This window comes from Eublepharis macularius, chromosome 6 (assembly GCF_028583425.1).
Source record: "Eublepharis macularius isolate TG4126 chromosome 6, MPM_Emac_v1.0, whole genome shotgun sequence".
NCBI lineage: Eukaryota > Metazoa > Chordata > Lepidosauria > Squamata > Eublepharidae > Eublepharis > Eublepharis macularius.
Window position 1 is genome coordinate 135,367,564 of NC_072795.1, and position 13,061 is coordinate 135,380,624.

The following is a 13,061-nucleotide window of genomic DNA, read 5'->3' on the forward strand; positions in this document are numbered from 1 at the left end:
CAAATTTCCTTCCACTGATCCTGAGAAATCTGGGCATTACATTCTTGTTGCCATTTGTTTTGATAGGCGTACTGTTTTGGTTTATGGATGGTTATGATAGATTTGTAGATTTTAGAAATTAATCCCTTCCTTTGGTTGTTATTATTTTCCAAGAGCTCTTCAAAATGGGTTTGTGGCTTCGTCACAATGTCTTTCAAACCTATCTTATTTGCCATATTAGACAGTTGCAAATATGAACACCATGGGATGGTAGTGTTTAATTTTAATTCCAGAGAAATTCTTGATCAAGTGAAATCGAGAGTACCAACTGTGCTGTTGTTTATTCCATTCTAATAATTCTTTTTATATTTCCTGGATTTTTTGCAGATGATTATATTTTAATAGATGAGCCAAATTAGATGGAATATTAATGCCCAAATATGGAAGATAGTTGTTTGCCCATTGATAGTTATATTTTGAAGAGATACTGTTCCTTGCGGTTTGGGAAAGGTTGATCGGCATTAGTGTTGATTTTTGTATGTTCTTTCAGCCCTGTTAATTGTGTAAAATTGTCTAGGGTGGTTTCCAGATGCTTTAGGGAGTTTTCTGGGTTTGTAATATACAATAGCATGTCATCAGCAAATTTATAATTCCATGAATTTGTGTGTTGTGACGAATTTCATTAGCTAGCGCAAAGAGTAGTGGCGACAGGGGACACCCTTGCCTTGTGCCCCTAGTAAGGTGCATTTCTTTTGATGATGTGTTATTTATTTGAATTTTAGCTGTGGCTTGAGAATAGATAGTGTGTAGAGCTTGGCATATTTTAGGGCCTAAATTCATATAATGGAGTAACAAGAGTAAATATGATGTTTCAAGGGTGTCAAAGGCTTTCTCTATGTCTAATGAAGCTAGCAATAATTCTGTTTTCTGTAATTTACTTAAAGAGATAATATGAAGTGTTTTATGTATGTTGTCCATTATATCTCTTCCTGAGATAAATCCAGATTGATCTAAGTGAATGTAGTGTTTAATAATTGAATTTAATCTGTGAGTTATTATAGAAGTAAATATTTTGTAATCCTGGTTAAGAAGTGAGATTGGGCGGTATGATGCTGGGTTGAGGTGATTTTTGCCAGGCTTTGGGATCACTATAATATTTGCCTCCTTCCATGTGGGGGGTTGTATTCCTGTATTTAGTAAAAGGTTGCACGCATCTGTTAGTGGCTGGGCTATAATCATACTAAATTTCTTGTAAAACTCTGGCGGAAAGCCATCCGGGCCTGCAGATTTATTGTTTTTTAAGTTTTTTATCACTGTTTGAACCTCTATATTTGTGATCAAGCTATTTAACAATAATTTATGTTCCTCCTTTAATTGTTTGATGTGCTTCGCTGAGGACAAAAAATTGCTTATTGCATCTTTTGAAGGATTAGTTGAAGTGTACAACATGTTATAAAACTCTCCAAAACAGTTTGTGATATCCATTGATTTATAAAGTGTCTTGCTATTTCTATCTTGAATGGCGTTAATTGTTCTAGAAGCTCTTTTTTCTTTTATTCTCCAGGATAGTAATCTCAATTGCTTTGGTGAGTGGAACCAGTACCTCTGCATTAGATATAGTAAATTCGTTTGTATACGATTAGTTTCTAAAGATTCTAACAATTTTCGTTCATTTAAAAGTTTGCGGCAAATTTTGTTGCTACCTGTTATTTTATGTTGTTTTTCTAATGAGGAGATATTCTCCAATATTGATTTTTTTTGTAATTGTTTGGACTTATGGACTTGGGCTGAAATTGAAATTAATTGTCCTCGTAATACAGCTTTCAATGCATCCCATCTAAAATGAGGAGATATTTCTGGCGAATCATTATCTTTAAGATAATTTTTGATGGCCTGTTCTATGGAGTTTGATATGTTATCATTATAGAGAAGGTATTTGTTGAAACTCCAGTGTCGTTCAGGCTTTTCTGATGATTGAGTAGCCAATGCGCAGGAGACCCAGGCATGGTCTGAATTAGTAAAGTTGCCTATTTGAGAATTTATGACCTTGCCTCTTAAATTGTCAGTTATTAAGATATAATCAATTCTGGTGTACGTTTTGTGTCTAGCCGAATAGTAGGTGAAATCTTTCTCATTTGGATGCATTATACGCCACAGGTCAATTAATTGACATTTATTTAAAATTGTGGGTAATTCTGTGTCTAACTTTTTTGACCATTTGCGAGAATTATGGGAAGTTTTGTCACGTTTGTAATTGCAAATGTAATTAAGGTCCCCCCCTATTATAGTTTCGCCTTCCTGAAAATTAGCTAGATTGTGTAAGCATTCATTCAAAAACCCTAACTGATTGGAATTCGGGGCATATATTGATCCCAGGGTAAGTAATTGATTATCAATGGTGCCTTTTATAAAGATATACCTCCCCTTAGGATCTATTAGAGAGGCTTTGTGCTGGTAATTGGTTGACCTGGATATTAGGATTGAAACCCCCCTAGATTTTGAGGAACCTTTCGCATTATGCTGATGTTGAATCCATTTTGCCTTAAGTATAGTGTCCCTGGATGAATGAAGGTGCGTTTCTTGGAGAAGGGCAATGTTTGTTTTTTGTTGAGCCAGATCTGACAAATTTTTTTTCCTTTTGATTACATTGTTGATACCTCTAACGATATAAGAAATTATGTTCAATTTTGGTAGCATTTCAAGATAGAAAGGTTACAAAAAGATTGTAGATTCAATATAATGTGCTTCTAGATGGAGTTATATTGTTTTGATTTAGTATAATAATTGCAAATCAATCTGAACCTGTATAAGTGTTGTAAAGAGATATATAAAGCAGTCCTTAACCCAACAGTATTTGTATTATACTAGTTTATCCATTAATATTAATACCAAAAGTTGCAATTAACTCAATAAAACTAGAATAGCAGTATACCACAATGATTTGCTATGATCTACCTATAATACACTCAACAATTTTAATATAAACAAATCTAACAATTTTTTAAACTCCTTGAGCCTTGTACTTATAATGAACTTTAAATATTGTCCTGGTTAACTTTGATATAGGTCGCTAATATTGCTTAAAATCCCTATGTACTTAGACCACCAATGTAACTTCAAACTATTCATCACTATTACAGTAAACCACAAACTATAATAAACAACTGCTTACAATTAACTGTAAAGACCAACAATCAAACCAAATAAAGGAAATTTACTTAGTAACTATCAACTTACAACTTTGTCTTCCTCTTATGTACTTTTTTATGCAGTATTTTTTTAGTTAATTTTTTATTTTTTTTATTATTTATAATTATTTTCTATTAACTTATTTTATTTTTTGTTAGTTTTTTCTTTGTATTTACCTTTGCAAACTCAACCACAAACAACCAATAACAATAATTTTAGAGACCTTATCTAACTGAGGTTTCTCTTTAATTATCTATAGACTCTTATTTCTCCCTCCTCCCCCCTCCCTTCCCCTCCCTCCAAAATAGCCCCTTCAACTTACTTATTCCCCTCTTATATTTTAAACGTTATATAGGATAATGTGTAGATAATAGTAAATATATATATATATATATATATATATATATATATATATATATATATATATATAAATTTTTTGAAAAAATCTAGTCAGATAATCCCCTTTAACAAGTGCTATTCCAACTCCGTGTAGTTAGTGTGTTGTTATTCACACACCAACTGTTGGCTCTCTGCCAACCCAAACGTTTGGAGTTGAAATTAATTCCAATGAAACAGAAATTGTATATTAATCTAATCTAAGAATCAAACCCTTGCTGTAGAGAGCTAACTATAGAAGGTCCCCATCCTCCCCCACCCCAAACCCCGGCTATCACTGTATATATTTATTGTTGTGAAAAGTATAACATTTCTTATAGAGCATAGGAGAATTGTTGCTGTTCCACTTCAGGAATTCCTGACAGGAAATTTACTCCCTTTGTTAGGAGAGAAGTCCTGCGGCCTCTTCCTTTTCTGTGATGACTGATCAATCTCCATGTCAGGGTTTAAGTTAATGCTTCTCAGAAAGGAACGACCTGATTCAGGATCAGTTACAATGTATTGTCTGCCATTATGCTGAAATGAGAGAGAGCATAATCTCTGATTGGTTGCATACTTTGCCATAAAGTTTGTAGTTCTGTGCGGGAACGATCTTCTTCAAGTGGATCCTCATATTGGGCCCGCAATGCTGACACAAAACTTTGTAGTGTGTCTAATTCAGGAGCACCCGAATCATATAAAGTCACATACCATTCGGCTGCCTTGCCTTCCAATCTAGACGCCAGGTGATCAATTCTACTTTCCTCATCCGGAAAAAGGTGCCCCCAACGGTTGAAGAACTGGAGTGCTTGTACTACGAAGAATCCCAACTTTTGCGTATCACCATCAAAGGTAGCTTCTAGTTTAATCCATCCCCACGGTAGCTCAGGCTCCCTTCATCTGTCTGGCTGCATCGGCCACGGGGCGGACCTGCATCCGACTCCGGAGTGGATTGGGTACCCACCAATATTGGGCCCCTCCGTGGTACTTGTCCCTGTGCCACGGGTGGCACAAGCGGGGCTATTGTTTGGCCAGCCGCCGCTCTCGCCTCCCTCTGCTCTCTCACCAACATGCCAATGAAGTAGATGGCTTGGGCTAGGTCCTCCTCCATTGCTCCCATTCTGTCTTCCATCCAGTGGTAATGTTCTTGAATTTCACGGTTCGCTCCATCCTCCCCTTGTTCACTGAATTCAGATGGTTCCCTTGACCTCAGAGGAACATAGTCTGTGGGTCAAGGCCTTATCGGTCCTTCTGCACCCCTGACTGACCCCCAATCATGGGCAATGTCATAGGGCCATATCAGACCTTCTTCTCCGCCACCTTGTGACAGTTGCTCATCCTCCATAGTCATGCTGGCCAAAATCCCTTTTGTTAAGCCAGTAATGGCTGAAATTCCGGTATCCACTACCTGGGCTCGATATTCCAATTGATGTGTGTGCCCTCGCTCCCATGTTCTGGCCGAATTCACGTCTATATAATACCAGCTCATGAGCTCATGTCGGGTAGTTTTCCAATCCTGGACATCTTCGGTCCCCCCTCCAGGAACCCACTCTTCCAGGCGGCCCACATCTGCATCCCACTTATACCAGGATTGGGTTCTGGCCCGCATTTCATCTGGAGTGCAGGCTGCCCTCGTTAGATCCCACACGATGCTGGGGCCCTCCTGCTCCATCAGTCCGACGGTGCGCCTCACATCGATCATCGACCGGGAAAACATGGTGCCCGCTCGCCTCTCCCTCGCCTCTCGAGGCCGGGAGCCCCACTGCCACGGTGTCGGCAGCAAAATTAAATGATTCTCCCTGGGAGCTCCGCGCACCTTTGGCCGTGCACCAGCTATAGCCGGGTCGGCCTGTTCCACCCCTCTGCCGGGCACAGGTTCTGTCCGGCCATCAGGAACAGGCGCCGCTCCTCCGATAGGAACAGTGAAGACTACGTCGGTAGGTACAACTCTTGGATCAGGGACCATCTCAGATCCATTGTCGGGTACCAACGGTATCGAACCAGGAAGTCCCCCATCCTCTGTGCCAGGGTCAGTTAGATCAATCAAGGCGTCCTTGGTATCCATCCTCCCTGGGTGAGGTGTTGGAGATTTCAAAGAGAGATTCCTAACAAAATGTCAGACTATGACATTCCAGACACGATAGTCTGTCTTACTCCCTTCTGCAAGAAGACAAGGTCTTTTGATTTCAAAAGGTTTTATTTTGAAAGACAGCATTCAGGCCCAGATGTCCATATTCCAGTATTAGAGATCCTGGCTGAACAAAGCATTGTTAGGAATGAGACATAGAACAGAAGTTGTTACATTTCACACTCTCAGAGCCCAGCCTCCCCCCAGAGTTCACATAGCAGGAGAGTTCTCTGTGGGAACACCAGCCAAGGTCGAATCGGCTCGAAGAATAGATAAGACAATATCCTCTCCCATGGAATCGGCTCCTCGCAGATGGTGGGGCCTAGAGGGAAAAGAAGACTAAACAACTACAGAATTAAACATGGCGTTACTCAGGTTGCTTCCTTTCAGGCACTATACAAACAGATCCTGACACTATGCACATGCCTGTAAAATCAACGAGCATTGTGTTTCATGATGTTTCACAACAATGAACAAGTGTTTTCATTGAGTGTAAAGATTTAGCATTTGCACATATGCCTACAAAGCAATTAGATTTGAGTGGCTGGTCATGTGTTACACATGAGACTACATATCTGCAGAATCCCATTTTATAATCAGAGCTATAGAGGAACATCTGGGGGGGGGGGAGATACTCTTTGATTCATAGTTGGATCCAATCAGCTTCTTCATGGATACATGTGGGGATCACCTTTCACCACTAATACTGTGTCATGGGACTTGCCTGAACAAAACCCAGGTGGAGTGGGAGCTGTAATAGAGAAGGAAATTAGGAGCAGCTGGCTGTATCCAACCCATAATGTGTATAAGATTAAAAATGGAATAATGATGACATCAAAAATTACAGCATTATAAATGGAATAATTAATATTCCAAATAGCTAATATTATGGACTTCTTTAATCAAGTACAGATGATGAGCAATCTGGATTGTGTGGCGCACTTGGGTAGTAGAATTCCCTGTGAGTCAGTAGACATAATAGCAGTACATTCCTTTACCCAAGAGTAGTCCCGCTGTTGTTAACACTATTTCTTTAAATGGATTGCAGTTTCAAATGTTCTATCATCAATTTATTAATTACTGACTACTTTTCTGATTCTCCCTATCAAGTTAACATTTTGACATCTTGTAAATGTATTGCAAATTTATCTTGATTGTACGAAGAGATATGACAGGATGTGATCATACGGACTCCATAATGACTCACAATTAATGAGAGATTCCACAATGCAATAATGCAATGGGGGAGGTGGTTTTGAAGTACAGGTACTTCTTGGCTATGAAATCGTGAAGATTTTTAAAAGATGGGAACAAAAAAGTCATAATGGCTACCTGGATCCATGCTATGGTAACATCAAAACTTGACTATTGTAATGCATTATACACTACTCTACCATCTAAGTTAACTAGGAGGCTCCAATTGGTGCAAAATGCTGCATCTGGATTATTATCAGGTGTGAGCAGGAGCTTGAACATCACTCTCATCCTGCAGTCACTCCACTGGCTACCTATCAGTCACCGTGCTCAGTTCAAAGTATTGATTATTACATAAAAAGCTCTTCGTGGCCTTGGTCCAGCATACCTACAGGACCACCTCCCTTCCTATGTCCCTCCATGGCAGCTTCGTTCATCTGAACAGGGTCTCTTGCAGGTGCCGGCCTGTACATGGGTGAAATCAACAGCAGCCCGTGCACAGGCTTTCTCTGTGGTGGCCCCTACCCTGTGGAATGGCCAGCCTGAGGAGGTCAGGAGAGCCCCCACTCTCCTGGCTTTCCACAAACAATGCAAAACTGAATTATTCAAAAAGGCTTTTTTTTCTCAGATAGGAAGGTGGTATTGTAGGGAGGGAGTCTCAGATGTTTTGCTAATGAGTTAGGAACCATAGACTTCACCATTATGTTGCCTTACATATTATCTGTTGCTTTAAATATGTACACCTATATACTACCTGTGCTTCATGTTGTTTAATGTAAGTCCTAGAATTGATTGTGTTCTGTTTCAGCAATTCTTCAACCCCATATTGGATTCTTGCTAATGCTATGTCTTTGAAAACTTGTATTTATTTACCCTATTACATTATTTATGGAAATGTTCTTGATACTGTGTGGAAATACCTGCCCTTGTCCTTGCTACTGATTGTACTAATCTCACACTATGTAATCCACCTTGAGTCTCAGTGAGAAAGGCGGAATATAAATGACATAAATAAATAAATAAAAATAATCATCCATGATGTCCCATTGCTGGTGACTGGGAGCATATTTGCCTATACATAAATGCCTGTAGAACATTATTTTCATGAGAATCTGTGAATGAAATGTAGCTCCCCTACCAGTCTAATGTACACTGAATAATCATAGAAACGTCAACTAGCACAGCAACTAATGATGGACACAGAAAATGGCCCTGACATTCCCATGTCAGTGGTTATTCCATAGGCAGCTCTCTGGGTTGCTTAACCTCTGGATTTCTTAAGGTACAAAGAGAGCTTTTTGTCCATGTAGTACTGATTCATTCCAGTGCTGAGTAGGTCTCATAGAGGAGCCCGAGGGAATAACCATTGCAATTGGGACTGTATGCATTAGGATAGCAGCACATTGTTTGATTCTGGACTTCATTTTTCCCCTGGCTGGGTTCTTTATTGCTACCAGCATGCTTATGCATAACATGCCACTTAAAAGTAGTAATAAGGTCTCTGTTGAGTGCTGCTGCCAGTCTGGGTGTAGACTATACGAATGGGCCAATGATTTGAGCCAGCTTCATCTGTTCACAAGACTTCTGATAAACCATTTCTAAAGAAGCAGGTTTTACTTGCAATCGTATCTTGTTGAAGTGGATAGTACTATCAGCAATACGAAGAATCCAACACTGACACATAAATCAAATGGGAAAATACTAACAGTGTCAATTAAGCTTGATTTTATTGATTTTATAGATTCTCTGCTGCCTGTTAAAAACTGTAACTTGTTTTAATTCAGTGGGTTGCTTTTTATGTACCTTCTTTATCTGTTAAGGTTGGTTATAAAGAATATCTAATTTATACACTCATGACTGTTCTAAGTATCTATCCTTCAGCTGCCTTCTAATCAGACATTGACATTTCAATTTTGAATTGTGCAACCAGAAACTACATTTGGTCTTGCTATGCCAAGGAAGGTCAGAAAAAGTTTGTTTTTGAGCTTAATGGCTTGCTATAATTCACTGGTTTTCTTTTATGTTGAAACAGAGGAGTAATATTTAAGTTAATCCGTGTATTTTATTTTACAGTTCCTGGCACTATGCAGTTTTTACTAGCAGTGTGCAAAACTAAACAAATGAGCCAGAAATAAACTCGGAAACTGGAAATTGCTGTTTCATTTCATTGAAGCAGCTTCCAGAACAATGAACCAAATATGGGAAACCAAATTATAATGACACCCTCTCACCAAACACTTTATGTGGTTTTATATTGGTTCTTGCCTCGCAGCACAGCAGCAGACAGGCACTAGGCCAGCATGATGGGATCTTGTTTTCCTTAATGGCATTGACCAATCAGATTCCAAGGGGAGAGAGCCCTTAAATTATTAACTAACCCCATTGGCAGAACAGGGAATGTGCACAATGCATATGAGTGCATTCCCTCCACCCCCCAATTACTACCCGGGCAATGGCATTGTCTCCCTGCCTATTAGTTCCTTGCATGGGGAAAACTCTCCTTGTCTTTCAGCTTTGGAAACATTTGGAAGGTGGAAGGTGCATCTTGATTTTTTTCTTTCCTTTTCCTTTCCCCCTCTTTTTTTTTGCAGTGCTAATCAGCCACTGGTCTGTCTCCCCAATGCATACCAAGGCACTTGGACAGTTGGTCGCTGTGAGGAAAAGTGGCAGGGTAAAGTGGGGTTGCAAGAAGTCTGTTCAGTCAAATGACTTCAATTGTTACCTGAAATTCTAAGGACCTTTACCTGAGAGTAAGCACTATTGAATACCATGGGACTTACATCTAAGTAGGCCTGTTTAGGATTGCTTCCCCCACATCTAACATCCTTCAGAACATTATATAAAAACAAATTATCCATGTCAAGCTTAAATCAAGCCCCCTTCGAACCATTCACCTACTCTGCCCTTTCAAAAACAATCCTGCCTGCCCAGAGCTAAAGGAAAAGTTATGGGGAAAACATAGGTCTGTGATGTGTGGGTGGGTGTGATTAAGACAATCATGTTGTCTGTCTGCACTTTGATGATGGAGATTGGTGGCAATTAATGCAAGAACACCTCATTTTGCAGCAGAATGATGAGTGTCAAAAGTAAGGATTTGAACCTCATCATAGGAACATTTGCAAAGAATAAGGCAACATGGCAACAACCGAAAGATGCAAAGGTAATAATTTATTGGCACTTAGAAAAAAGTGAACATGAAGCAGGATTGTTTTTAATGCCACCATCTCTCCACTACCACTTTGCCAGATAGTTTCCCACCATAGCGTGTGCCCTCTGACACTTGCCTTCTTTGGGGTCCATTGTTATATATGTGTGTAGTGTAATTGAGGTAAAACTTGATGGATCAATGGTTTAGAGTGAGGCTTGTGTTCTGTGAGATTTTGGTGCCATTAATTGCTCAAAGAGCCTCAAAGGTCCCATTGGAAAGAACGCAGCTGGAACTCATGAATCCCTGGAGGGCGTTACACTTGGTAGATAAACATCTGCTGATGGTCCCTGGCCCCAAAGATGTTCACTTGACCTCAATTGGGGCAAGAGCCTTTTCAGCTCTTTCTCCAGCCTGTTGGAACGCTATCCAAGTTGAGACTCAGACCCTGTGGGACTTATTACAGTTTTGCCAGGCCTGTAAAATGGAGATGTTCTGCCAGGCCTATGAGAGTGGTTGAGGAGTTGGCGAACTATCCTGCTGGTCCCTTGCCTGTTTTCCTCTGTTCTGCTCCACTTTTTAATGCAATCTGTGGATTTTATTATTTTTTAATGATTTTAACTATTTATTGTATTTAAATTGTGGTTTTTATGATTTTATGATGTTGTGACCCACCCTGAGCCCACTTGCAGAGAGGGTGGGATATAAATTGAACAAAATAAATAAATAATAATAAATAAATATATAAAAAATTTAAAACTAGGGGTGTGCATAATGGAGAAAAAGAGCCCAAATTAGAACTAACTGGTTTGGATTGTTAAAACAGCTTCCAGAACAGTTAACTAAATCCAGGACACTAAACTGTAACAAGTCCTTCCTGCGAAAAGGTTTGTGTGTTTTTTTCCAGTTCATACCTTCCAACAGCAGGCAGACACTGGGCTTGCCTGGCAAGGCAGCACCTTATTTTCCTGAACAGTGCAAATCAGATCCCAAGGACATAATATATATCTTTTGGCTACAATAAGGGCATAGAGGTTCATTTTTGTTAAATATTTGTTAGCCTTAACTCCATACAGCCCACCCTCCAAAACAGCCATTGTTACCACAGGAATTGATCTTGGCAGTATGGGGATGAGTTGTAATTGCTGGAGATCTCCAGGCCCCACCTGGAGGTTGCCAACCCTATTTGGGAATAAGATTATATTGCGGACAGCTAGCTGGAGCAATACAACTACTAACCCCTAACCTGATCTCCACGTCCTATATACCTCTTCCATGCTTCTTGGTTGAAGGTCATGTTCCTCCACCAGATGCAACATAGCGGATGCCCAAACAAAAACATTCCAGTAACAAATCCACCCACCATTTTGCTCTCTTGCCCCCAAAGCCTTTTATTTCACTTAGTTGGGAGGCAGCCAACACAATTATTAGACATAATTAGGTTAATTGCCCCCCAGTTGCAAGAATGAGACAGACACAAAGGATTGGACTTAAGGGACGCTTTATTAAATACAACATCAACACTAAACTGTGGCAAGGCAAACTTGCAGTACAGGTCAAGCCACAGGGTTACTCTGCGACCTCCACCTTGACCCGTTTGGGTGAGCCCCACTGCCCCGGGCATGAGCCATTCTTGGAATGGCCTGGACCCGGCCAGCCAGACAAAATGTTCCCTCCCATCAAGCTCCTAAAGCCTCTGCCATACAGCATGAGGGAAGGACTTGCACCTGGGGTTCCCCGTAGGCAGTCTGCACAGGTGGTGGTAGCCATGAAGCATACCATCCCTCATGACAGACCCCATTTCCCCACCAAAGGGGTCACACTGGCCCTCTCCCTATTCCCCAACTTTCTCCTGCCAATGCGAAAGGCCAAGCCTCTGCCTAGACCCTCGTACCCCACAGGTGGCCTAGTGCCCACCTGAGCCCTTGCCACAGATCATCTAAGAAGATGTCGTGAGCCACTGACAGGAGAACCCTGTCATCAATGTAAAAGGGTGGCAAATGCGACCCAGATCCTACGGTGAGGCAGGTAAATTCCTCATCCCTCCCCCAATGCTTTTGAATGGCCCTCTTGGCCTTCCATCTAGCTCGAGCCATTCCCATAAGGCCCAGCAATAACCTGCAAAATGTGGCCCTGCCTCTCATCAATGCCAGGTCATTACCCAAGTGAATGACCACCATGTGCAAGGAAGGCCCCTTCCTCCCCCCAACAGGAGAGGTAATTCAAACCTCGTTACCCCATCAGAGGCTGACAAAGCCTGGGTTCTTGGTTCCCAACCAATGTACACTGCATGGCCCTAAGCCACTCCTTCGCATAACCATGTGTGGGGGGAAACTAATCCTCCCCCAATTAACATACATTTAATGTACAATTAACGTACAAGGACCATTCCTTCCCCCAAACCAGGCTGCCAGGGAGGACCCTTCCTTCCCCCAGTAACGTATGCGGGGGAGGACCCTTCCTTTCCCCAAAACAGGTGGGGGAGGACCTTTCCTTCCCCTAAACAGAAGCAGCCACGACCTTGGCCCAATTACCCAGCCTGAGCTGTGACACGCTGTCATGCTGGCAAGATGGGATGATCAGAACGCGCTGCTGTGTCCCCACTGGATCTGTCACTGCCTTGGAGCCCACCTTGGAGAGGCGTCAAACCTAAGAAAACTTAATTAGTATGACGTTCAAAGGGAAGCAGAGGGACGTACAATTTCTCCTCATCTTTTTCATATCTTTTTTGTCTCTCTCTTTCTTTATTATTGTTAAATTTGAAAACTAAACCTAACACCCAACAGGAACAGGAAAACTTTACCTTTCACAGAACTGAGCAAAAGTTAACACTCAAATAGGAACTGGCAGCCTGGTGCTCCAGCTAACTTTTTAAAACGGGCACTCAACTATCCACCACCCCACTGGGCTGGGTCCCTTTCCCAGCTGTCTGCTGGCCTCCACCGCCCCCTGATCTTCTGCCACCTCCTCCCTGCTTGGATCCAGGGCAGGCAGCATAAGGGTGAGGGCCAGAACAAGATGGGCACTCATGCCTGTACTTACAAGTTTTCC